Genomic DNA, 23509 nt, shown 5'->3' with positions numbered 1-23509 from the left:
TCTGCAGCCAGGCCGGACGTGCTGCCGTTGCCGCAGCCTGGCCCGCCGCCAGCCAATTCTCCTGGGTGCGCCAGCCAATCAGGCGCCTCCGCCACCCAGCCAATCAACTGGGTGGCCGGGACGCACATTCGAAGGCACACCCAGGAGAAATAATAATATAGATTATTATGTTGAAAAATATATTGGAAGCCTCAAAGACGTCTGCTCCAGAGCCTCACATATTGTTCATGATCTTAGGATGAAATGAGTTCATCTGTCTTTTGATAGATCATCTGATCAATAATGAGGTTTGTTTGTATTAGTGGCCTTAGAGCCCATATAGCCCAAATGTTGCTATTCCTGAAAACAGCACAGGCCATAGTGAACATCTGAGCTTGGATGTTCAATCCATGGCTGCACTGTAGGCCCTTTTATCACTTCTCAGCCTTTTTGGCTAAAACCAGTAGTTGCATGATAACACCTTTCAACAAATGCAGAAAGCGTCTCTCTGACAACTCTGAAATGTACAGTCCAGGACTGGAAAAGCCACAGATGTCTGGCCATAAAGGCTGTTATAATTTGATGCTGGTGCCCAGGAGTTCAAATATTTACCTCATATGCTAGTTGTATTAGCTCAACAGGGATTTTGCAACAGCTTTCACAGGAGTGCTTATTATAGCTATCAGGCCTGTGCAAATTCAGATTCAAAAATTCAGATTTTATCCTAAATTGATCCAAATCAGTTAAAATCATTAAAATCCAATTTTTTTTTTGTTTTAAATCAGATCAGTAAAGTCAGAATTTTGAAATATCAAAATTAATTTTGGAAATACTTCAGAATTTTGGAATTTACAAAATTTTCCCCCATAAAGGTGAATGGTGAAACTTTTAAAAAACCACCCAAAATCACCTGTTGGTCCTAGAGCCTTGAAACTTGCCACACACATGGGGAAGTAGGGGATTTGAAGAGAATTGTTTAGTTCTCTGATTTTTGGTGAATTTAAAAAAATTCTGTTAAAATGGCCAAAAATTGTTAAAATCAAACCAACATTTTTATTTATTTATTTATCTATCATATTTATAACCCCCCTCTATTTTGTGTGTGTAGGTGGTTACAATATATATTCCAATATATAATCTATATTGTAATATAGATTACAAGTTACGATATATATGGTGTACCCCATCACTAATCCTATGCATGGCAGCTCTTGTGAGAGTTTGCGAGCGAGCTTCCTGCAGGGGGAGAGGAAAGCGGTGGTGCCGGTGGACAGGCTTGCGGGTGAGGTGGGAAACAAAATAGTGGCAGGAAGAGAAAGCGGCAGTGGGCGGGTAGGAGGAAGAAAATGGGGGTGAGTGGGCAACAAAATGGCAGCGGCAGGCGATGGGGGGGAGACCTAGAGGCACAGATGCTCTGTGCCTGGCCCAGCTAATATAAAATAAAACAAACAAAACACTTTCACAAAATAAAAACAATGAAAAAATAATTCACAGAACAAAACAAAACAATTTCACAGAGTAAAACAACCAAACTGTTTAAAAGCAGTTTTAACTAAAAGCCAAAGAAAACAAATATGCCTTAAGGGTCTTTTAAAAAGCAATCAGAGATGGAGAAGTGCTAATTTTGACAGGGAGTGCATTCTAAAGCTCTGGGGCAGGCATAGAGAAGGCCCAGCCCTGTGTCACCACAAGACGAGCCAGTGGAACCATAACCAGACCTCCCCAGATAACCTTAATAGGTGTGTCAAGGTTTCCTACCCTACTCTGTGAGACAGCGTTGTTTATCCAGTCAAATAGTAGTGAGCCGAGAGAAGCAGAGGGCTCCAATCACCAGGACAACCCCAGTAATTACCTTTCAGAAGTCAGGAAGGGCTCAGAGAAGTGGGCAACAGCTGCTGGGGGATGGGTGGGGGCAGCCCAAGAGGTAACTGAATGGTGGAGATGGAATAGTGATGATATCAGCTCCACAGCTGCAGCCTTGGGTGGAAATGCTACTGAAGGGGGTGGAGTTGGAGAAAAAGGCCCCTTGGGAGGCCAGGGATTGGGTGACCAATCCACTTGCCTGGCCGGGGAAGAAGGAGCAAGCTGGAAGGGTGGAGGAGTGTCCTAAATGTAGGGCTTTATTTAAGGCAGGGGCTGCCAAAGTTGAGATGATCAGCAGGGATGGGGTTTGTTGGTCTGGTGGACTCCTGGAGAAAAGCACAGACCTTTGCTCCCTCTAATAGGCAAAGGAGTGGAGTGAATATACTTCCCTCCTCCCCCAACTCTGAGGCCCATAATTTAGTGTGATAGGGGGGGAAGGTTAATTAGAGAATTCCTCCTCCCTAAACATAGACAAGGTGCAGTGTTCATTACAAAGGAGGTCTCTTAAGTACCCTAGACCTAAGCCATTAAGGACTTTATAGGTGATAACCAGCACTTTGGATTTCGCTTGGAAGCATATCGGCAGCCACTGCAATTATTTAAAAATCAGTGTTATATTGACCTTAGCGTTGTCCTGGAGACGAACCTGGCTGCTGCATTCTGTACCAGCTGTAGTTTCCTGATTACGTACAAAGGCAGCCCCACACATAGTGCATTACAATAGTTGAGCCTGGAGGTTACCAGCAGATGTATTGCTGTTTTAAGTTCATTTACCTCCAGAAATGGGTGTAGCTGACATATCAGCTGAAGCTGATAAAAAGTGCTCATGGACACTGCCAGATAGTTTTGGATCCAGGAGCACTCCCAAGCTACATACCTGATGTTTCAGAGGAAGTGTAACCCCATCGAAAACAGGCAGACCTAAACCAGCTCTTGGATCTTGACTCTTCCCCCTCCCCTAATCAGTACCTCCATCTTATTTTTATTCACTTCAGTTTCTTATCTCTCATCCAGCCCATTACTGCCTCCAGCCAGGCATTCACGGATGTTATGCCATTTCTTTTCAAAGCTGATAGGAAGAAATAGATCTGGATGTCATCAGTATATTGATAACAACCTGCACCAAATCTTCTGGTGATCTCTCCCAGCAGTTTCCTACAGATGTTAAAGAGCACCGGAGACAGTATGGAACCTTGTAGAACTCCATACAGTAACTCTCACTTTGAAAAGCAACAGTCTCCAAGTGACACCATCTGGAATCTACCTGAGAGATAGCAATGGAACCACTGTAGAACAGTGCCACTTAATCCCACCTCCCTCAGGTGACCCCAAAGAGTACCATGGTAGATGGGGTCTCTTCTCTCTCTCTCTCTCTCTCTCTCTCTCTCTCTCTCTCTCTAAGGCGTACCCATTGCTAATCCCATGTGTGGTTGCTCATGTGAGAGTTCGTGAGCGAACTGCCGGCAGGGGGGAGGAAAGTGGCGGCACCACGACAGTCTTGTGGGTGAGGCAGCAAACAAAATGGTGGCAGGGGGAGAAAATGGTGGTGTTGGGCGGGTGGGCAGGAGAAGAAAATGACAGGGGCAGTGGGTGGGGGTGGGAGAACTAGAGGTGCAGATGCTCTCTGCCTGCTCCAGCTAGTAAGCTATATTCCCTCTAAGGTGTTAACGTGCACACACAATACTCCAGCCCCTTATGCAGCTGTTTTTACCAGCCACTTAGTCTCACTGCACTGCAGCTCATGCTGCCTTTTCCTGTCCCTCCCCACTTCCTTTTCCCCACCACTGCCATTGCATTAGCTCTCTTGCCAAATACAGGTGGAGCGGGAAAAGTGAACTGAACCTTCCCCCCACCATGAGCCATTTCTTTCTTTTCCCCATGTTGTGCTGCTCCTTCTTTCCCTCGCTTCCACTGTGCGAAGTGCGAAGCACATGTCTGGAGGGAAAGATGAACAGAACCTTCCCCCACTGCTAGTGAGCCACTCCTTCCTTCCTCAGCCACTGCCACATGTGAGGAAGAATGAGAAAGGGAGGCTTTCTGGGAGTGTCCTGCCCTCTCCCAGTCTAACTGGTTCGCTGGCTTCTTGTGCTGCTCGCGCTCGGCATTTGAATGTAATTATTGCAATGTGAGTGAGTCCAGGCCACAAGGAGCTGAAGGGTGGTTGCTGGCTTGGCTTGCCTCCCTCAAGAAAAGTAAAGCAAAACCCTTGAAAATCTCTATTGTGTGTACGCATTTCTTCCCAGCTTGAAAACTTGCCTGTGCCTGCTGTGTGCATTTGATAGCTAGTGTGCTTTTGTTTGTTCCACAAGAGTGGGGGATGGTGGGGGGGACATCTTGAAAAGGATAAAAATGTATAAATGCATAAAGAGATGCCTTATTTGAAAACAAATAAGGAACTATACAGGGGAAGGTACTTCTTAATTTGCTGGAAATCCTTGCAAAACTGCTGTAACCTTTAGCTGCTATTACCAGAATGTTTTCAAACAATTCCTTGATTTTGTGCTTATTATTTTGCGCCACTGTGGACTGTTAATTGGAGGAGAGAATCACAATAATGGAGATCTTGTGTTGCATTCAGGCTTAGCCAAGCTGTTATTATTTTAGTAGTATGGGAAACAGTGGAATAGGAGGCTTAAACTGTATGCTTGTTATTACATCTATCTGCGATAGTTGTTGTTTTTAATTAATCCCTGATCATTTATGATAAACATGAATGGTGCTGGACTTTTCCTAAATATAATGGATAATACTTTTCCTAAATATAATGGATTTCCCCCACTATAATGTCCAAGCCTCTTTTTCTCTCTCCCTCCACCCCCTCTCTCTATTTTTCTCTCCCTCTTTCTTCAGCATTATTATAACTTCCAATAATAACTTTGTTTGAGTATCATTCAGGCTGTTGGAATGCTAAGCTAAATGTTTTTATTATACTTACATGTTAAGAGAAAGAAAGTAAAAGCCCGATCTTATAAAATAGAATTGTAAGATACACTTCTTTCTTCTTCAGAAAAAAAATCTGAATAGCATATCTTCTATCTTCTATATATATTATTCTCCTAAACGTACCCATCACTAATCCCATGCGTGGCAGCTCTCGTGAGAGCAGCTGCCTGGGGGATAGTGACAGGGAGAGAATGGTGGTGGCATCTGGTAGGCCGGAGGAGGAGGCAGCAGGCTGGGCTGGCCAGCAGGAGCAGGAGGCGGCGGCAGGCAGCCCAGCTGCCGGGGGGGGGGGCGACCCAACCTGGCTGCCCGGAGGAGGTGGCAGCAGGCTGGTCCAACCACCAGGGGGAAGCCGCTGCTATCAGGAGTAGGTGGGAAGAGGTGACGGGCCCGCTTTCTGGCTGGCCCGCCAGAAAGCGTGGGGTGGGGGCGAAAAGCAGGCAGGGTGTGTGTGTGGGGGGGGGGGAATGAAGCTAGCCAGCCGGCCAGCCCACCAGAAAGCACGGTGGGGAGCAGCCGGTTGGCCAGAAAGCCAGGCATACTGGAGGTGGGGGGTGGGGTGAGTGGGATGTAGTGGTGGTGGGTGGGCCAACCGGAGCCGCAGATACTCTACGCCCGGCCTAGCTATTATTGTTCTCAGCAGATTTTTAACACTCAATAATGATCTCAACAATAGTTAAAATATTATATTCAGAATTTCTCTGAAAAAGAAAAAATATTTTCTGAAAAAGAAAAAGACTCTATTAAAGACATGTTTAAGTAATGAAAACAGTTATAATTATATTCCCCAGTTAATTAATCGAAGACTTTTGTTCTGTATGTGATCCAGTTATTCCAGATCTTGTCTAGTGAGGGAATCTACTAGCACTATTCCCCAAGAACTATCAAATTTTGATAAGTGACAGAGAAGATAACAGAGCAGAGCAAGCGGGAGCCTAAGCCATTAGGTATGGCTAAGAACATAAGAACAGCCCTGATGGATCAGGCCCAAGACCCATCTAATCCAGCATCCTCTTTCACACAGTGGCCCACCAGATGCCACTGGAAGCCTACAGGAAGGAGTTGAGGGCATGCCCTCTCTCCTGCTGTTACTCCCCTGCAAGTGGTACTCAGAACCTTACTGCCTTTGAGGCTGGAGGTGGCCTATAGCCCTCCGACTAGTAGCTGATGATAGATCTCTCCTGCATGAAGTTATCCAAACTCCTCTTAAAGACATCCAGGTTGTTGGCTGTCACCACATCTCGTGGCAGATAATTCCACAAGTTGATTATGCGTTGTGTGAAAAAGTACTTCTGTTTGTTGGTCCTAGATTTCCTGGCAATCAATTTCATGGGATGACCCCTGGTTCTAGTGTTATGTGAGAGGGAGAAGAATTTCTCCCTATCCACTTTCTCCACCCCATGCATTATTTTATAGACCTCTATCATGTCTCCTCCACAGTCGTCTTTTTTCTAATCTAAACAGCCGCAAGTGTTGTAGCCTCATAAGAAAGGTGCTCTAGGTCCCTGATCATCTTGGTTGCCCAGTTCTGCAACTTTTCCAGTTCTACAAAGTCCTTTTTAAAGATGTGGTGACCAGAATTGTAAGCAGTACTCCAGGTGTGGCCGCACCATAGTTTTGTATAAGGGCATTATAATACTAGCAGTTTTATTTTCAGTCCCCTCCCTAATGATCCCTAGCATGGAATTGACCTTTTTCACAGCTGCTGCACATTGAGTCAACACTTTCAACGAGCTGTCCACCTCAACCCCAAGATCCCTCTCCTGGCCAGTAACCGGCAGCTCAGATCCCATCAGCGTATACTTGGAAGTTGGAGTTCTTTGTCCCAATGTGCATCACTTTACACTTGCCAACATTGAACCGCATTTGCCATTTTGTCGCCCACTCCCCCAGTTTGGAGAGATCCTTTTGGAGCTCCTCACAATCTGTTTTGGATTTCACTACCCAAAAGAGTTTGGTATCATCTGCAAATTTGGCCACCTTGCTGCTTACCCCTATTTCTAGATCATTTATTAATTAATTAAAAAGCACCGGTCCCAGTACAGATGCCTGGGGGACCCCACTTCTTACTTCCCTCCATTGTGAAAACTCTCCATTTATACCTACCCCGTTTCCGGTCTTTTAACCATTTAGCAATCCACACATGTATCCCATGACTTCTAAGTTTCCTCAGGAATTTTGCTTTACAATTTTATCCTTGAGGATGCTTTCTATCAAATTGACTGGAATGGACGTTAAGCTAACTGGCCTATAATTTCCTGGATTGCCCCTGGATCTCTTTTTGAAAATTGGTGTTACATTGGCAACTTTCCAGTCCTCCGGTACAGAGCCTGATTGCAGGGATAAGTTATATATTTTAGCAAGGACGTTGGCAATTTCACATTTGAGTTCTTTGAGGACTCTTGGATGGATGCCATCTGGCCCTGGCGATTTGCTAGTTTTTAGTTTTTCCAGACTGTTTAGAACATCATCTCTTGTCACTTCTATCTGATTCAGTTCTTTAGCCTCCATCCCCTAAAAGCCTGGTTCAGGAACAGATATATGCTCGGTATCCTTTGCCATGCAGATGGATCCAAAGAACTCATTCAGCTTCTCTGCAACATCCATATCCTCCTTAATATCCCTTTCACTCCCTCATTGACTAATGGTCCAACCGTCTCCCTGGCAGGTTTCCTGCTTCTGATTTATTTATTTGTTTGTTTGTTAGATTTATATCCCGCCTTTCCAAAATGGCTCAGGGCGGCTTACAATGAAGTAAAAACAATTAAAACAAGTTAACAGTTGAAATCAGAACTATAAAAACAAAATAAAAACAATTCAACAGCTAAAAAACCCTGGAAAAGATATTTAAAGTTTTTGTTATCCCCCTTGATGCTTCTACCTAAATGTTCCTCAAACTCTCTTTTCGCCTCCCTTATTGTCACCTTGCATTTCTTTTGCCAGAGTTTGTGTTCCTTTCTGTTCTCTTCATTTGGACAGGCCTTCCAATTTCAAAAGGAAGTCTTCTTCCCTTTTATAGGAAGAAGCATGGCTAACTTTACCTGTTAGCCATGCCGGCATACTCCTGGACTTAGTGGTACCTTTCCTCTTTTGGGGTATACAATCTAACTGGGCTTCTAGTATTGTGGTTTTGAGTAAACTCCATGCACTCTGCAGCGAAGTGACTCTCCTGATTTTCCCTTTCAGCTTTCTTTTCACCTTACTCCTTATTTTGGAAAAGTTTCCTCTTCTGAAATTCAAAATATCTGTGTTAGACTTCCTTGGTGATTCTCTCCCCGCATGTATGCTGAATTTGATGGCACTGTGGTCACTGTTCCCTAAAGGGTTGATGACAGTGACATCTCACACCAGGTCCTGGATGCCACTCAGGATTAAGTCCTTGGTTGCCTTCTCTCTGGTTAGTTCCAAGACCAGCTGTTCTAGGGCACAGTCATTCAGCGTGTCTAAAAATTTGATCTCTCTGTCATTACCTGACTGTGAATTTACCCAGCCTATGTGTGGGTAATTGAAGTCGCCCATTATTAAATCCCTGCCTCTCTGTGATGCCTCCCTGATTTCCTGCAGCAACTCCTGGTCACTGTCAGCATTTTGATCCGGAGGGCGATAGCACGTCCCCAGTAGTACATTTCCTTTCAGGCCCTGTAGTTTCACCCAAAGGGTTTCTGTGGAGGACTCTGGTCCACCTAGTTTTTCTAGCTTGTTAGATTCTATCCCTTCTTTAACATACAGTGCTACTCCACCTCCAAGGTGCCCCTCCCTATCCTTCCTATAGAGTTTATATCCAGGGATAACAGTGTCCCACTGGTTCTCACAGTTCCACCATGTTTCTGTTATGCCCAATATCTATTTCTGTGTTAGCAACCAAGAATTCCAGCTCACCCGTCTTGGCTCAGAGGCTTCTGGCATTGGCATATAAGCACCTATACACTGAATCTCTCACCTGGTGTATGTTATCTTTCTTTGGACTCTTTGACCAGCTGACACAGCCTTCTGTCTGCTCTTTATGTGGTTCTGCTCGGTCCCTTTCTGTTTTATCTGAATCCTTTGCGCCCTCACACTTTAAAGGATGGCATTTGCCGAACCGGATACTGCCCAGCTCCTGTCGGCTATTCCCCAGGTGTCATTTTAAAAGCTGCTCTTCAACCTTTTAGATTTTAAGTGCCAGCAGTCTGGTTCCATCTTGGTTCAAGTGCAGCCCGTCCCTTTTGTACAGGCCTTGCTTGCCCCAAAATTTATCCCAGCTCCTAAAAAATCTAAACCCCTCCTCCTGGCATCAACGTCTCATCCACGTATTGAAACCCCTCAGCTCTGCCTGTCTCACTGTACCTGTGTGTGGAACAGGTAGCATTTCTGAAAATGCTACCTTGGGGGTCCTGGACTTCAATACCCTACCTATCAGCCTAAATTTGGCTTCCAGAACCTCCCAACTACATTTCCACACATCATTGGTGCTGACGTGCACCACAACAGCTGTCTAGTCCCCAGCACTGCCTAAGAGCCTATCTAGATGCTGAGTGAAGTCCGCAACCTTCGCACCTGGCAGGCAAGTCACTGTGCGGTGAACACGTGGTTCACAAACCTATCTCTTTACTTCTAATGATCGAATTACCCACTGATTGGAGGAGTATCCCCATGGAGGAGTATCCCCATGCGAGAGGATATGGACTCATCTTCCATATAAGGGGTCCCTTCTAAAGGATAACTTCCCTCTTCCTCAGACCGATGTCCTCCTTCCCTGAGACCTTTATTCTCCCTGACAGCAGAGGAGCTATCAGCCCTAGAGTGGGATGCCTCTACCACATCCCTGAAGGTCTTGTCCACATGCCTCTCTGTATCTCTGAGCTTCTCCAGATCTACCACCTTGGTCTCAAGGGAATAAACTTGTTCCCTGAGAGCCAGGAGCTCCTTGCACAGAGCACACACCCATGACTTCTGCCCATGGGGCAAAGAGTCATACATGTGGCACTCTGTGCAATACACTGGGAAGTGCCCCCTCCCCTGCTGACTTTCTATCTTCATACTGTTTTTGTTGGCTGTTACAGTATTTAGATATAGTTTATTAGAAGTATAGGTCTCAGCTGTAATGGTCAGCTAATTAACTGTCCAAACAGCCTTTCTCAAGAATATGAGGGAGGGATTTGTCCTTTCCTTCTCTTCTCCACCAGGCTCCTTGTGATAACAGGGTCTTATTCCAGGCTCCCCCGCACACTTCCCGCTAAACTCCTACAAACCCCCAACATCTTGTTTGCTATCCCTGTTGGCTGTGCTCTGTTTGCTATGCTCTAGGGCCTTCACCTCTTATGTAGAGAGTAGGCTTCAAACTGAGACACAGGATGTGGGTCAAAGGAATGTCAAAGAAATGTGGGGCCTCCCATATCCCTAGCTGAGTCCACCCCCTCTAGACGGGGACAAACAAAAACACTGGAGTTTGCTAGCCCTGGCAAATGCTAGCCCTGGCAAATAACACACACAGAGAGAGACTAGGACTTATCCCTTAAAGAGAAACCAGCCCCTCAGAATTCCCCCTTCTCCTGTTAGTTAGTTTGAAGGGGGGAAGGCTAGATGTTGTTCTGTTTAGAAAAGCTTGCTCACTTCTTCAAACTGCTTCTGCTCTTCCCAGAATAGGCTTCAAACTCAGAGATTTTGTGCGCAAAATAATCATTTAAGGCTCTTCCAAGATAAGTCAAAAACCAATCGCCATATCAAGATGTTACTTTCAGAAAAGCTCAGATAGAATAAATTTTGTCTTTATGGAATTTTAAGAGCTTGGCTTCAACCCCAAAGCTAGCATACATAGTTTGGCACTATAAAGCTATAAATCCAATTGTATAAATAGAATAAATATTTTATATTTTATATTATAATTTTATAAATAGAATAGAATTAAAACACACTTCTTTCCTTCCAGGTAGGTAGGTAAATAGGTAGGGTGTGTGTGTGTGTGTGTGTGTGTGTGTGTGTGTGTGTGTGTGAGAGAGAGAGAGAGAGAGAGAGAGAGAGAGAGAGAGAGAGAGAGAGATCCATAGTGGTACATAATAATGCATATGTGCACATTGCCTTGATATTGCTGTCCAGAAACTAGCTCATTCCACAGTGGGGTGGCGGAGGAGCAGGTAAGGACCTGCTTTACTCATGTTTAAAGGTACCACTCACCACCTTGCCAAAACATTTGTGCACATCACTAGAAACCTGGCACACATGAAGTTCACATTGGCAGGACTCTGTGTTATTCTTTTCTCGAATAGAAAAAAAGCTTAAAACTGGCTTGTTTCAAGCCAGAAATTTACAAAAGGTTCTGGATCTGAAGCCCTCCCTAGAACCATCATCCCACCACAATATGGATGACATTCCTTAGAAAAGAACATTCCTTAGATTTTCTTTTAGTTGTTGTCTTACCCACTGCAGAAGCATAGTCAGTAGAAGTGAAAGTTCTTTGACTGTTTCTGGTTTTGTGGTTATAAAGAATTTACCACTTTCCCTTCTAGCCATTAAGGCAGGGTTGGGGAACTGTGGCTGGGGATGATGGGAGTTGTAGTTCAAAAACAGCTGGAGGGCCAAGGTTCCCCACCCCTGCATTAAGGGATCAAAAGGTGTGAAGTCCTTTTAATCCCTTTTAAAAGGTCCACCTATTCCTGCAATGGGAAGGAAAAAATTAATATAAAATCAAAGAATTGTCCTTTTCCCTCCACATGGGAATGATGGTCCAGGGAGGGGCTTCAGATCCAGAACCTTTGTTAAAGGTCTGCCTTAAAACAAGCCAGATTTCACCATTTTCAGCCATTTAAATCCCCCCCCCCAAAAATGACCAAAAATCAGAGGAGTGGCCAATAGCTTTGCGGGTGGGGAGGATAATACAGAGTCCTGACAATGTGGACTTCATGTGTGGCAGATTTCACACATACAGATAACTATCTATGTCTATCCATTCTGGAAATATAAAGGGAGGGGGCAAAAGAGGCATGCTGTTACCCCTTTTCATGAAGACTCCACATGCAGATTCCTCTACATTCTGCTGGAATGATGGGGCATGGAGGGTCTTCAGCTTCAGAAGTTTTTGTAAGGTTCTGGCTTGAAATGAACCAGATGTCACAATTTTAAACAATTTTTCACAAATTTCAAAAATCCATCAAAAAGCAGGGGCTTGACCAATTATCTTCAAGTTCACTACAGGGGGCCCTGACTTCCACATGTTTATTAAGTTTCAGGACCCTAGGACCAACAGGTGATTTTATTTTCGATTTCCCCATTGACTGCATTGGGGGGAAATCAAATTTAAGTCAAACTTCAGATTCCGAATCTGTTCTGATATCCAGCATCGCCAGAGCCCATAGACTCTGAATCTGAAATTGTCAAAGTCAGACTGGGTCGAATCAGAATTTTCTGAATACAAACAGGCCTAATAGCTATATCCTTCAGAAAGCTCCAACTGGTTTACTAAGTGTACTAGTGGCCTCCTAACCAGGCACTTAGGTTCACAGCCATTTAGCTTCTAAATGGCATGGATCTCTGGGACTTGTATCTCTATCTGTTTGTGGACTCCATAATATACAGTTAATAATATGCAATAATGAAATGTAGTTTTACATTTGAATCCAACAGCTCCTCCAAGAAGCTCACAGCAGTATTAAGGGATTGTCGGTGGTTTCTCATCCAGGTCCCTACCAGCCCCAAGCAAGCTTAGATCCAAAGTAGGATCTATAGGAAACACAATCATTCTATGGGCTTAGTTTTGCATTGTCCCAGAAAGCTGAACACATTTCTTCTTCTAGCAAATTTACAGGGGTTCTCTGTATGTATTTGGCCTCTCCAGATCTCTGAGTTAGGGCAACTATACTGTCAGATATGCAATCAGAGATGGAGGCACCATTGAGCAAATGGGTTCAAAGAACCTGGGCCACCGTCCCTCCGGGGCCATGCCTTGCGCCCCAGCCATGCACCTTGCACCTGACGTCAGACGCAGGGGTGTAGCTTTGCTTGCAAACGGGGCCTCACAGCCCTGTTTGCAAGGTAAACCAGCACCATATTTGCAACAAGGCTGGGAACAACTCTCCCTGCCTTTTAAAGCAGGGAAAGCCACTCCGGCTGCGCTGCTAATGCGGCACTGGCTGGGGATTTTGCTTGCAAACAGAGCCACGCAGCCCCACTTGCAAGCAAAGCTGTGCCCCCTGCAGCTGACATCAGACACAGACTGCTTAGTGTCTGATGCAGGGGCAGGGCTTGGGGGCCGCGGTGGTGGGCTGAACCTGGGCTGCTGCTGGCCTCCCTCTGCCCCTGTATTTTATTCATTCATTCATTCATTCGATTTCTATGGCTCAGGGCAGTTTACACACAGAAATAATAAATAAGATGGCTCCCTGTCCCCAAAGGGCTCACAATCTAAAAAGAAACATAAGATAGACACCAGCAACAGTCACTGGAGGTACTGTGCTGGGGGTGGATAGGGCCAGTTACTCTCCTCCTGCTAAATAAAAGAGAATCACCATGTTAAAAGGTGCCTCTTTGCCAAGTTAGCAGGGTTGCAATCACTGCATGGGCATCACATAGGAAGTGTGTACTAAACAACATAATTTGTAATGGAAACCCTCTGCTTGGAAACAGCTACTGTTTTTAAATTTTAAAATCCATGTTGAACAATCTATAACTAATGAATTACACTATTTGATGAATGGTTCCAGCCCTACAGTTAATATTTCTGTAATGAGATAACTAAATGTGAGAGCACATCTTTCTTTATTCTCAAGTGGATTAGATACTTGACATGCATGGATGTAAAACCTGAATTAGATTACCTATTAAAGATACCAGCCCTTTTAAAGCTATCTAACATAACGCAGATGAACTAGGATGGTACTCTTGATGGTGAAATTACATCTCAATAGACTCTGTGGGTTTTTTAGAACCACAGCTTTATGATCTAGAATCAATCCTCCTTTAGCTTCTTGCTGAGATACAGCTTTGCTAATGGATGATGAGCCACCTAATGGCACAGCAGGGAAATGACTTGAATAGTAAGCCAGAGGTTGCTGGTTCAAATCCCGCTGTTATGTTTCCCAGACTATAGGGAAGTAGTGATATAGGAAGATGCTGAAAGTAGTGATATAGGAAGATGCTGAAAGGCATCATCTAATACTGCATGGGATATGACAATGGTAAACCCCAAAGAAAAACCAAAAGGCTCTGTGGTCGCCAGGAGTCAACATCAACTTGATGGCACACTTTACCTTTTACCTTTAATGGACTATGAGGCTGAGTTCAACAGAAAATCAAAAGGAAAAATATTATTCTAAAGATTCTTGTCATCCTTGTGATCCAAATTATATTAAACTAGCAGCTATGAAATTGGCCTGAAAATTGAAATGATTTGGCTAGCTTGTTGATATGACAGCTAGTTAGCACTTATAGGCACCATCTGAAAGGATCAGTCAGGGTGAACCATGCCAAGATGTTCGCAGAATGCTTTGGGTCATTCAAGTTCAAACAGTTGTTATAAACTTTTTCTTTTGTATTATTCATATTGACACTGGAGCCATTAATTTCAGATAATAAACCTGTGGTTCTTGGTAATTTAAAAAATGAAGGCTAGAGCTTTACTGGATTAAAACACACACACTTGAATGCTGTCATTATGTTTACTTGGAAATATGTCCTATTGATTTCAGGGAAGCTGCTTCTAAGCAAGTACAGTCAGCATTATATATAGATATAGGTGAGGCAAAGCTGCTATAGTGGTTTAAAAAATACAATGGGTCAAAGTGAATAAAAATCAGATTGTTTAAAAAATTAAATTTAATTTTAATTTTGAAGAAGTAGTCCCACTGAAATTAAAAGGACAAGTTAGGCATTGCCTAACGACCCTTTAATTTCAACAGGACTATTTTGAGGAATTTTCCTCATCATGTCAGCCAGCATGTTTAAAACAATACCTGAATAATAATAATCTCTTCAAACTGAATCCATGACCTTCTATCAAACACACTGAGTTGAAGTCTACTTTTCTATGTAAAAGAATGAAGCAGGGGTAAAAATATGACTTCTGTGGCGAAGCATAATCAATCTGACACAATAGGTATCTGTTGTATTTATTATTGTCTATTTAACGGTTTAGGCTATCAAAAAACAGCACAACCAAACCACTTTATTATTTGTGTCAAGAAGAAACAATGTTCTGTACCAGACATTGTTTCAGGAAAGTCCCGGGCACACAGTTGTCAAATAAATGATACTGCTTAGTGTCCTTGCATGTGTATAGAAAGAGCCAAGCGGAAATCCTTAATTTCATAATTGTTCCACAAAGATATAATGCAAAATGCATGTGAGCTGTATGACCAGAGCTTTTGCTTTATATCCCTAATGAATGCAAAGGCTTTGTTTACAAAGCCAGCCCCTAGGGGAGACAATGGAGGCAAACGCCCCCCCCCCCCAGACAAGTAGTTTGCCCCACCTGCCCATTTCTGTTTCAGAAATCTAACATGTGGGACACAGCTCACCCACCCATACACACATTTTGCCCTTACTATGCCCCCACACCATCTATTTAGTTGTAAACAGATACATTTTAAGTACCGAAGCTAAAAGTTCTAGCTACCATTTAATGTGCATTCTTGTTCAGGAAATCTGTAAATCAGAAGGCTGGAAACTTGAATTAAATGCTTTAGCTTAAATCAATCCACACTGGGATGGACATTATTAAATGAAATATTGTAGAGTACAAGTACAAAGGTTTGAATACCTAATTCAGGTCAGCCCATCCTTCTTGTCTGCCCCAATAGTACCTTAAGAATATACAGGAGAAACTCGTTATTTGCAGAACTATTCGTGGTTCTGTGTATCCGCAAGGGGTCTCATTGACACCCATTTTCAGTATCTGCAGATACGAAAGGGTTAAAACCCATGTATCCGTGGTTCCTAGAGGGCTGGAAGTGATGACGGAGATCACTTCTGCCCACCATTTTGTTTCTGGGGAGCCATTTTGTGGCTCCTTTCCTTATAAAAATGGATTTATTTTATTTTATTTTATTGCTATTTGTTGTGGTTTGGGGGGCATTTCTGGGCCCACAAGGAGGATCTCTCCAAACAGGGGGACTGGGCAACAAAATGTCAAATGCAGTCAATGTAAGCAAATGTAAAGTGATGCACATTGGAGTAAAAAACACAAACTTCACATATCCACTGATGGGAACTGAGCTGTCGGTGACTGACCAGAAGAGATATCTTGGGGTCGTGGTGGACAGCTCATTGAAAGTATCATCTTAGTGTGCGGCAGCTGTGAAAAAAGTTAATTCCATGCTAGGAATCATTAGGAGGGGGGTTGAAAATAAAAAAATGCTAGTATTATAATGCCCTTATACAAATCTATGGTATGGCCACATCTGGAGTACTGCGTACAGCTTTGGTCTCCATATCTTTAAAAGGATATTGTAGAACTGGAAAAGATGCAGAAGAGGGCAACCAAAATGATCAGGGGCCTGGAACACCTTCCTTATGAGCCTAGGCTACAGCATCTGGGGCTCTTTACCTTGGAAAAGAGGCGACTAAGGGGAGACATGATCAAAGTGTATAAAATTGTGCATGGAGTGGAGATGGTAGACAGAGAGAAATGCTTTTCTCCCTCTCTCACAACACTAGAACCAGGGGTCACCCCATAAAACTGAAGGTTTCTGAAATGGCTATTTGTTTTGGTATCTCTATTCAGCCATGAGCTACAGCTGAAATAAGCTTCAGGGTTTTCACATATGTTTGTAACCTTTTCTTTAAATAAATCCTTATAGTTCTTTAATACTAAAGAACTGTCTCAAGACCTCTTACTTTGCTGCTTTTGCACCAAACTGGTTTTGCTCTGCTATTTGGGGAGTGAACTGCCATGTTTCCCCTACAAATGGTTATGGGCCCAGGAGACAGTCAATAAAAGAGAAAAGCCTAGAGCGCAAAATAAAATGCAAAGCAAAGAGGAAGGCTTTGAAAATGGAGATAGCACAAGGATTCCAGATGAATGAAAATTTGCAATGTCCTGAGTATGAGCTCTGGTCTTTCAAGATGGAGATGCTCCTCAAGAGTCATGGACTTGGCAGTGTTCTGCACACCCAATGTCCTGCAGATGCAAGAAAGGAGTAGAAAGAATGGAACAGAGAAGATGAAAAGGCATCAGGAATGATTTGCTTGGTGGTGAGTGATCCAATCTTAGTACACATAAGAGACAAAGAAAATGCAAAGGATATGTGGGGAACTCTCATCACTAGTGAACTGCCAAACTTAGAACCCAATTTTCAGTTGGAGAAAGAAGCAAGGCAATATGACCAAAAGGAAGGATCCACTCTAAGTTTTACACCTGGCAGTGATTCAGCAGAAGAGGATGTTGATGATGAATGAAGGGTGTAGTATTCAACACGACAAAATGAAGGAGTTCCACCTAAAAAACTTTCCTACACTGCAAAGGGAAGAAGGTTTCAAGAACCAAGCACATGGACAGAAATTGATAACTTACTTGCAACTGAAGCACAAAACTGGAAGGAAGCTGCGAAAGGAGAAAAGGAATTATTGCACAAAAATTACACATGGACACTCCAGGGGGAAGAAAGACTGTGGGGTGCAAGTGGATTTTTTAAATTAAGCAAAATGTACAAGAAGTCCAGCATTACAAAGCGAGACTGATGGCAATGGGATTCTTGCAAATATATGGGGAAGATTATGATGAGACATTTGCTCCTCTTGTAAAACATACCTCAGTAAGAACACTCCTAAGCATTACAGCAGCAAGGAAAATGCAAGTGGATCACATAGATATGAAAACTGCATTTCTTCACGGAGACATCAAAGAAGATATTTATAGGGAGCAACCTCCAGAATGTGTGGAACCTGGTAAAGAAGAACTTGTATGTAAGCTGCAGAAAATCTATGGACTAAAGCAGACTGTAAAAGCCTGGAATGTCAAATTAAACCAGTTGTTAGTCAACGAGGGCTTTACTCAAGGCTGACCCTTGCCTATACGCCTGGCTCAAAGACAATAGATGGACCTATATACTTATTTGCACTGATGATCTGATAATTTGTTATGAAAAATTATCCTTGAAATAATAAAGCATCTCAATAGTGAGATAGAAGTTAAAGAACTTGGTCCTATTTCACACTAGCTTGGGATACACATAGAGAGAGAAGAGGATGGAAACTATTTGCTTAACCAAAAACAGGGGGAAAGATGATTTGCTAGAGTATTGGGGACTTACAGAGGCCAAAGAAATGAGTACAGGTTATCTAAAACACAAGGAAGAGAGTGAACTTCTGCCAGACAACAGTGAGTACCGAACGGCGATTGGAAAACTTTTATATGTAGCTATGATAATGAGACCGGATATATCTGCTTCTGTGGGAATCTTGAGTAGGAAAGTAAGCACGCCCAGCAAAGATGACTGGATTGCGGTAATGAGACTAGGCAGGTACCTAAAAGGGACAATCCATCTAAAATTAAAGTTGCCTGCTAGTAGTGGACCCAAATAGGTAGGTTATATGGATTCAGACTGGGCTGAGGATCAAACAGATTGGAAATCAACCAGTGGCTATGTATTCTTTTATGGTGCTAGAGCAGTCAGTTGGTGTAGCTGCAAGCAATCAATAGCTGCTCTCTCGTCTACTGAGGCAGAATATGAGGCTGGGAGCATTTAAGCCTAAGACCACCTAGTGACGTAATAAGATTTGAACTAGGGACTTGCCAGCTCATCCTCTTAGGCACAACACCACACCAGCTCCCATGGTCTTGGAGCCATATAACACAGCCAGGTGTGCCAGATTTATCTTTTCCTATTCCCAGATAAAACAGCCAAGAAAGAAATAGCTAGACAAGAAATCTTGCATTCATAAGACTTGTGTTGCCCTTTTAGTTCAGTAAGAAAAGATTTGCAAATTCCCTTTTAAAAATTAAAGCTCAGAGTATTAAAACAAAATATTTTGCAGCTATCTGTTCAATAAAAGCAACTACCCCCTGATGCACTGTAGACCTAAATTCTGCTAGCAATCATATCATGCACTCCAGAATTGCCAGGTGTCAAAATGAACCTAGGTAGATGAACAGTCACAGAATCTGGGGAAATATTTTTAAAAGGCAATAAAACAAGAACATCACAATTATTTTCTGGAAGAGTGAATGGCGTCCCTGGTGCCCAGTATCAGAGTACATACTCTACACTCACTTAGGTATAACTATTCACATTTTGGGATGTACAGGAAACTGACTACATAACTTATAAAGATGGAATGTAGAAGGTTATCACATTGAGTTAATTATTTCAGAACATTTGCCAAGGGAAGATTTCTCTCCCGGTTCATCCTGAACATTATTTACATATCTATTGCAAATTCCTTAGCCACCATCTGGGAACAGAGTAAAAGGGATCATTTTGAGACAATAAGACTATTCACAGGTGTGCAGCAAGGCTGCTCCCAGAGCTGCCCTCCCTCCAAACCTGCATTTTACCTTGGCCTTTAGCTGAGGTTACAGGAGCAAGCGTGCTCTTAACCCTGGCACCAGGGTTCATGTGAATGTCCGGGCTGTTTGCAGCCCAAGCAGACACAGAGACAAGCACCTAAAGTGCCCATCTCCCACACCATAAACCATCCTTCCTTCAGATGTTTTCTTACACAGCAGTAAGAAAAATACATTCTGCATGTGTTCAAATGTATCTTTTTCTATGGTGAACTTGCAAATCCTAATGCTGTGTTCTGCCACTGAAACAGGTTCTGGGGCTCAGCCCTAGTTCATTTTAACTCAGTGCACAGCAAAATAAGCAAGCTGTAATTTCTCCTTTTCTAAATGGAAAAACAAACACATGGTAGTCAACTTAAATTTTGTACTCGCCCTGATTCTGCATTTCATGACACAGCACATCTTACAGTTAACAGCAAGTCATGCTGAAATTAAGCAACTTGACCATCATTTCATCGATGCAAGGAAAAGCATTACTTGCTAAATGTCTTCATGCTAAAGAGACAGGAAAAAGGCATGAGAAGGTAGCAACTTTGAAATTGTACAACTGCTTATCTGATTTACCTCTCATTTTTGTTATATCTGGAGAACACTTGGGTTGCAACTAAGAAATATGCCATTCTCTATCTTTATCCCTCACTTTCTCTCAGCTGTAGGAACAGCTGTACTGTTCTCATTATTGGTTCATTGTAAATGATGAAACACAGAGGCTGTGTTCCCTCAACCAGAACGATCACAGTTAGAGTTAACTGTGATTGGTGAGCCCTCTGTGCTCCCATGGAGCGCATCATGAACAGTGTTCCCTCTAACAATAAATAACAGAGAATCCCAGATATTGTTGACTACAACTCCCATAATTCCTAGGCAAAGGCCACTGCAGCTGGGGATGCTGGGAGCTGTAGTCAACAACATCTGGAATTCTCTGTTCAAGGGAATGCTGCATGAGAACCTGCAATTTCTGGGCAATCTGGAATTGTATCCTGGTTATCTGTTCTGATGTAATGCTAATCAACTGCAGCAATTTAAGCAGGATTCCCCGGGAATTCCAGGTGCTAATGACATGCTCTGCAGGAGTGTGCGGAGCTCATCAATCACAGTTCTGGCCATGAGAATGTGGCCAGAGACATGCAACCTTGTAGCATACACTGGAAAATGAGGCATGGACAATGCAAACACCAACAAGAGAAAGAATACAAATGTATGAGCAAAGCAGTTGTGATTATGAATGGAAGGAGAAATTTGTTTGTGTGGAAAATAATGGTTGAGGTCTTATGTTCCAGTTCCATTTGCTTGTTCCCCCCTCTGTTCAAGAGTAGAAAGCAGAATGTATATGCACACCTTAAGACAGCTGAACTTCTCTTCTATATTTTCAATTTTACTGAACAATACAGAAAGCATGCCGAATGCCACAAAGAATGCCAAAAGAAAAACCAGAAAAATGAGCTACTGTGTCGAAAGGACCTCCCCCTCCAAGTGTTTATTGTTATACTGTATATACCAATATAGAGAGCTTGTACCCAAATAATATGCACTTACAGAAGATCTGTTAAGACAGTGGAACAGTCTGCTTCATGCAGTGGTTGGCTTTCCTTCACTAGGTTTTCAGAGGCTGGATGGCCATCTGTCATAGATGCTTTAACGGTTTCATGCTCTGAGCAGGAAATCAAACTAAAAAGTCTAAATGGTCTCTTCCAACTCTAATGTTCTATGATCCTAAATTCAATATACTTGAAAGTAAATCCTACTGACTAATGGAACTATCGCCAAGTAAGAACCTTGTATACAGCAATCACATCTGCTGTGAGTACACCAATGTTTCCCACAACAAAACATGAACAATGTGTGATGCATGTTTAAAAACATATAAGCAGGTGTGTGCACATGGGTCTTTAAGGATGCACAAATGTCATTGACACTTTGCATGTTGTGGCATGGGTTGGGTCTTAGTCCCATTCTTACACTATTGTTTGTTTTTAATGTTTTAAAAAGTGTTAATTTCTTACCCATCAAAGTGTTCTTGGTGTTTTGACTTGTCAAGAGCAACATGCAGATAGTGTTTGACAAGGTGTTATTGTAGTTCACCCATAATTTTTCATCGTTGTTGTTTTCCAAAGCATCAATTTAGCTTTAAAAGAAACAGAAAAGGATTCCTAATAGCTTGATCCTAGACATGTTGGCTGGCATCCAGAACAGCTAAATCGGGAGGCAACAAAGCTGCGTCTAGTGCAGAAAAGCTGCTCTGAGCTTAGCCAAAGTGTTGTGGAGCAGCAGAGTGTGCATGTAAGAGGGGAGACACATTTTTGAAGGCAAACAGCACCTATGGTGCACACTCTGCTCTTCTGCAACACGGTGAGTTCCGCTGTGTCCTCATATGGTTGCTCCGGATGTCAGCTGTTGCCATATCATGCAACTGTTTAGGACTGAGCTAAACTACAAAACATCTGTTTTTACACCGATTATATTGTTTACTATATTTCCTCAAGGGTATAAATTACACTAGTGTTGCCAGGGGTTTGTTTGTTTGTTTGTTTTTTGGCTTCTCCTTGTCTTGTGCTTTTAACATTACAGATATTTGACATTACAGAGATTAATCTGATGAAGTTTTCCCCATTTTATCTCAATATCAGAAAAAGCATCACCTGCTTTTTGGTGTGACAAAGGGACAGGGACACAATGAGTAGAAGTCTGGAAACCATGCTAATGTTTTCGTGATATTATGCCAGTATAAATGTACTGTACTAGAATACGTATGATGGTCTCTAGTGCTTGATATACTTGGCAGAGATTGATTATAGTTGGATTACTCCCATGCAATTATGCTGAAGGTCTATTCTCCTCAGATCCAACAACAAGACTGCAGTTTTAGAATTTAAAAATTCTCAGCGGAGGATAACATTGGATATTCACACTGGGACTACAATCCTTTCTAAAAATGCATCAACTTATTCCAAAGTTAATTAATTTACAAGGTGATTGCCATTTTTGTATTCAGATCTTCTTCTTCTAATTAATTCTTATAGCATCCACAAACTGTAATTGAAAAATTCTGGACCACATGAAAGATATCGAAAAATAACACAATCATGTAATATTATCTTAGCTAGAATTAACTGTATTACAAAACAGAACATTTCAGGTCATTAAGAGAGGATATTAATATTTCACTACCCCATTCCCTATGCATCTATCTAAACCATGTAAGAAAGTACTTGTTAAAAATGTGCTTTTTAATGTTGATAATCAGAAAGATAAGATGCATCTTACTACAGCAAGTCCAGTGTCCTAACAGCAAACTCTTCCTCTTAAATAATACTTATTGCTCAACACAGGGGTTTTTTTGGGGGGGGCGTGTTGTGTATGTGCATGTTTTGCAGGAGTTTCATATGAAGCTGGCATTTCCCCAATAAGTTATACTTGCATGTCTCTTGCCCTTTATTTGCAGTTTGCAGGGCAGGGGATACTTTAATATGAATCATGCAGAGTTCAAACTAGCCTGGATTATCCCTGCCTAATGAGAGCTCCAAGAGTGCCTTTTTTATCTCAAGTCCAGGCAACAAGGCTACACGAAGAGGGGTTCTTGGGGACTGCCCCACAACTGCCATATCCCAATTACACGACTTGCCTGGCAAGTTAACATGGCTAGTCATGCCCCCATCCTTAATTCGGACCATATCTGCCTCTTCACAGGGGAAACATTACAAACTGGGATGTTATGCCAATATGAGGTCTCTGGAAATTACACCACTGCATATTGTTAAGGATTGTGAAATAAGTTTGAAAAAAGTCAGCCTAACTCTGGATTCTTCACTGCTCTAGTGTTTTCCACTACTTTAAAATGTTATTGCACTCATGAGAGTACATTCTGCTTGTACAAGTGGGGGAGGGAATGGATTTCACTTATCCCCCACTCCTGCTGCCCCATATGCCTCCAAAATATGTCCTTGAGGGATGCAAGCCCTTCAGAAACATTTTCAGGGGCAGCAGAGGTACTGGCAAAAATTGCCCCTTGCACAAGTGTGACAGCACTCAGTATGTAAGCAGAGTTCACTCTAACAGGGATTCCCAGAAGTAATTGACTACAACTCCCATAATCCCAATCAAAATCCTTTGCTGCTGGGGATGTTGGGAGTTGTAGTGAACAACATCTGGAAATCCATGTTAGAGGGAACACTGTATGTGAGCCATTATTTCTACATTTCCACCTTCAGGGTGGTGTCAACTTGGGATATTATTTTAGACCAATTTAGTATT

At 42.6% G+C, this 23509-nt stretch overlaps 1 protein-coding gene across 2 annotated transcripts in view; it reads right to left on the bottom strand.

The window, feature by feature from the left end:
* TMEM200A (transmembrane protein 200A) overlaps nucleotides 1–23509 on the bottom strand; it is an 85799-nt gene that overhangs the window by 58279 nt on the left and 4011 nt on the right. The window contains exon 1 of one of the 2 annotated variants that reach the window (XM_053286655.1): nucleotides 19250–19369. The exons of the other annotated variant lie outside the window; for it this stretch is intronic. The gene's annotated coding sequence lies outside the window, so the exon portion shown is untranslated. Of the gene's footprint in view, nucleotides 1–19249; nucleotides 19370–23509 lie in introns of those variants that run through there. 2 annotated transcript variants of the gene reach the window in all.

The sequence above is a fragment of the Hemicordylus capensis genome, chromosome 1 (assembly GCF_027244095.1).
Source record: "Hemicordylus capensis ecotype Gifberg chromosome 1, rHemCap1.1.pri, whole genome shotgun sequence".
Taxonomy (NCBI): domain Eukaryota; kingdom Metazoa; phylum Chordata; class Lepidosauria; order Squamata; family Cordylidae; genus Hemicordylus; species Hemicordylus capensis.
Note: the sequence above shows the minus strand (reverse complement) of the source record. Positions and strands in the feature narration are given on the sequence as shown.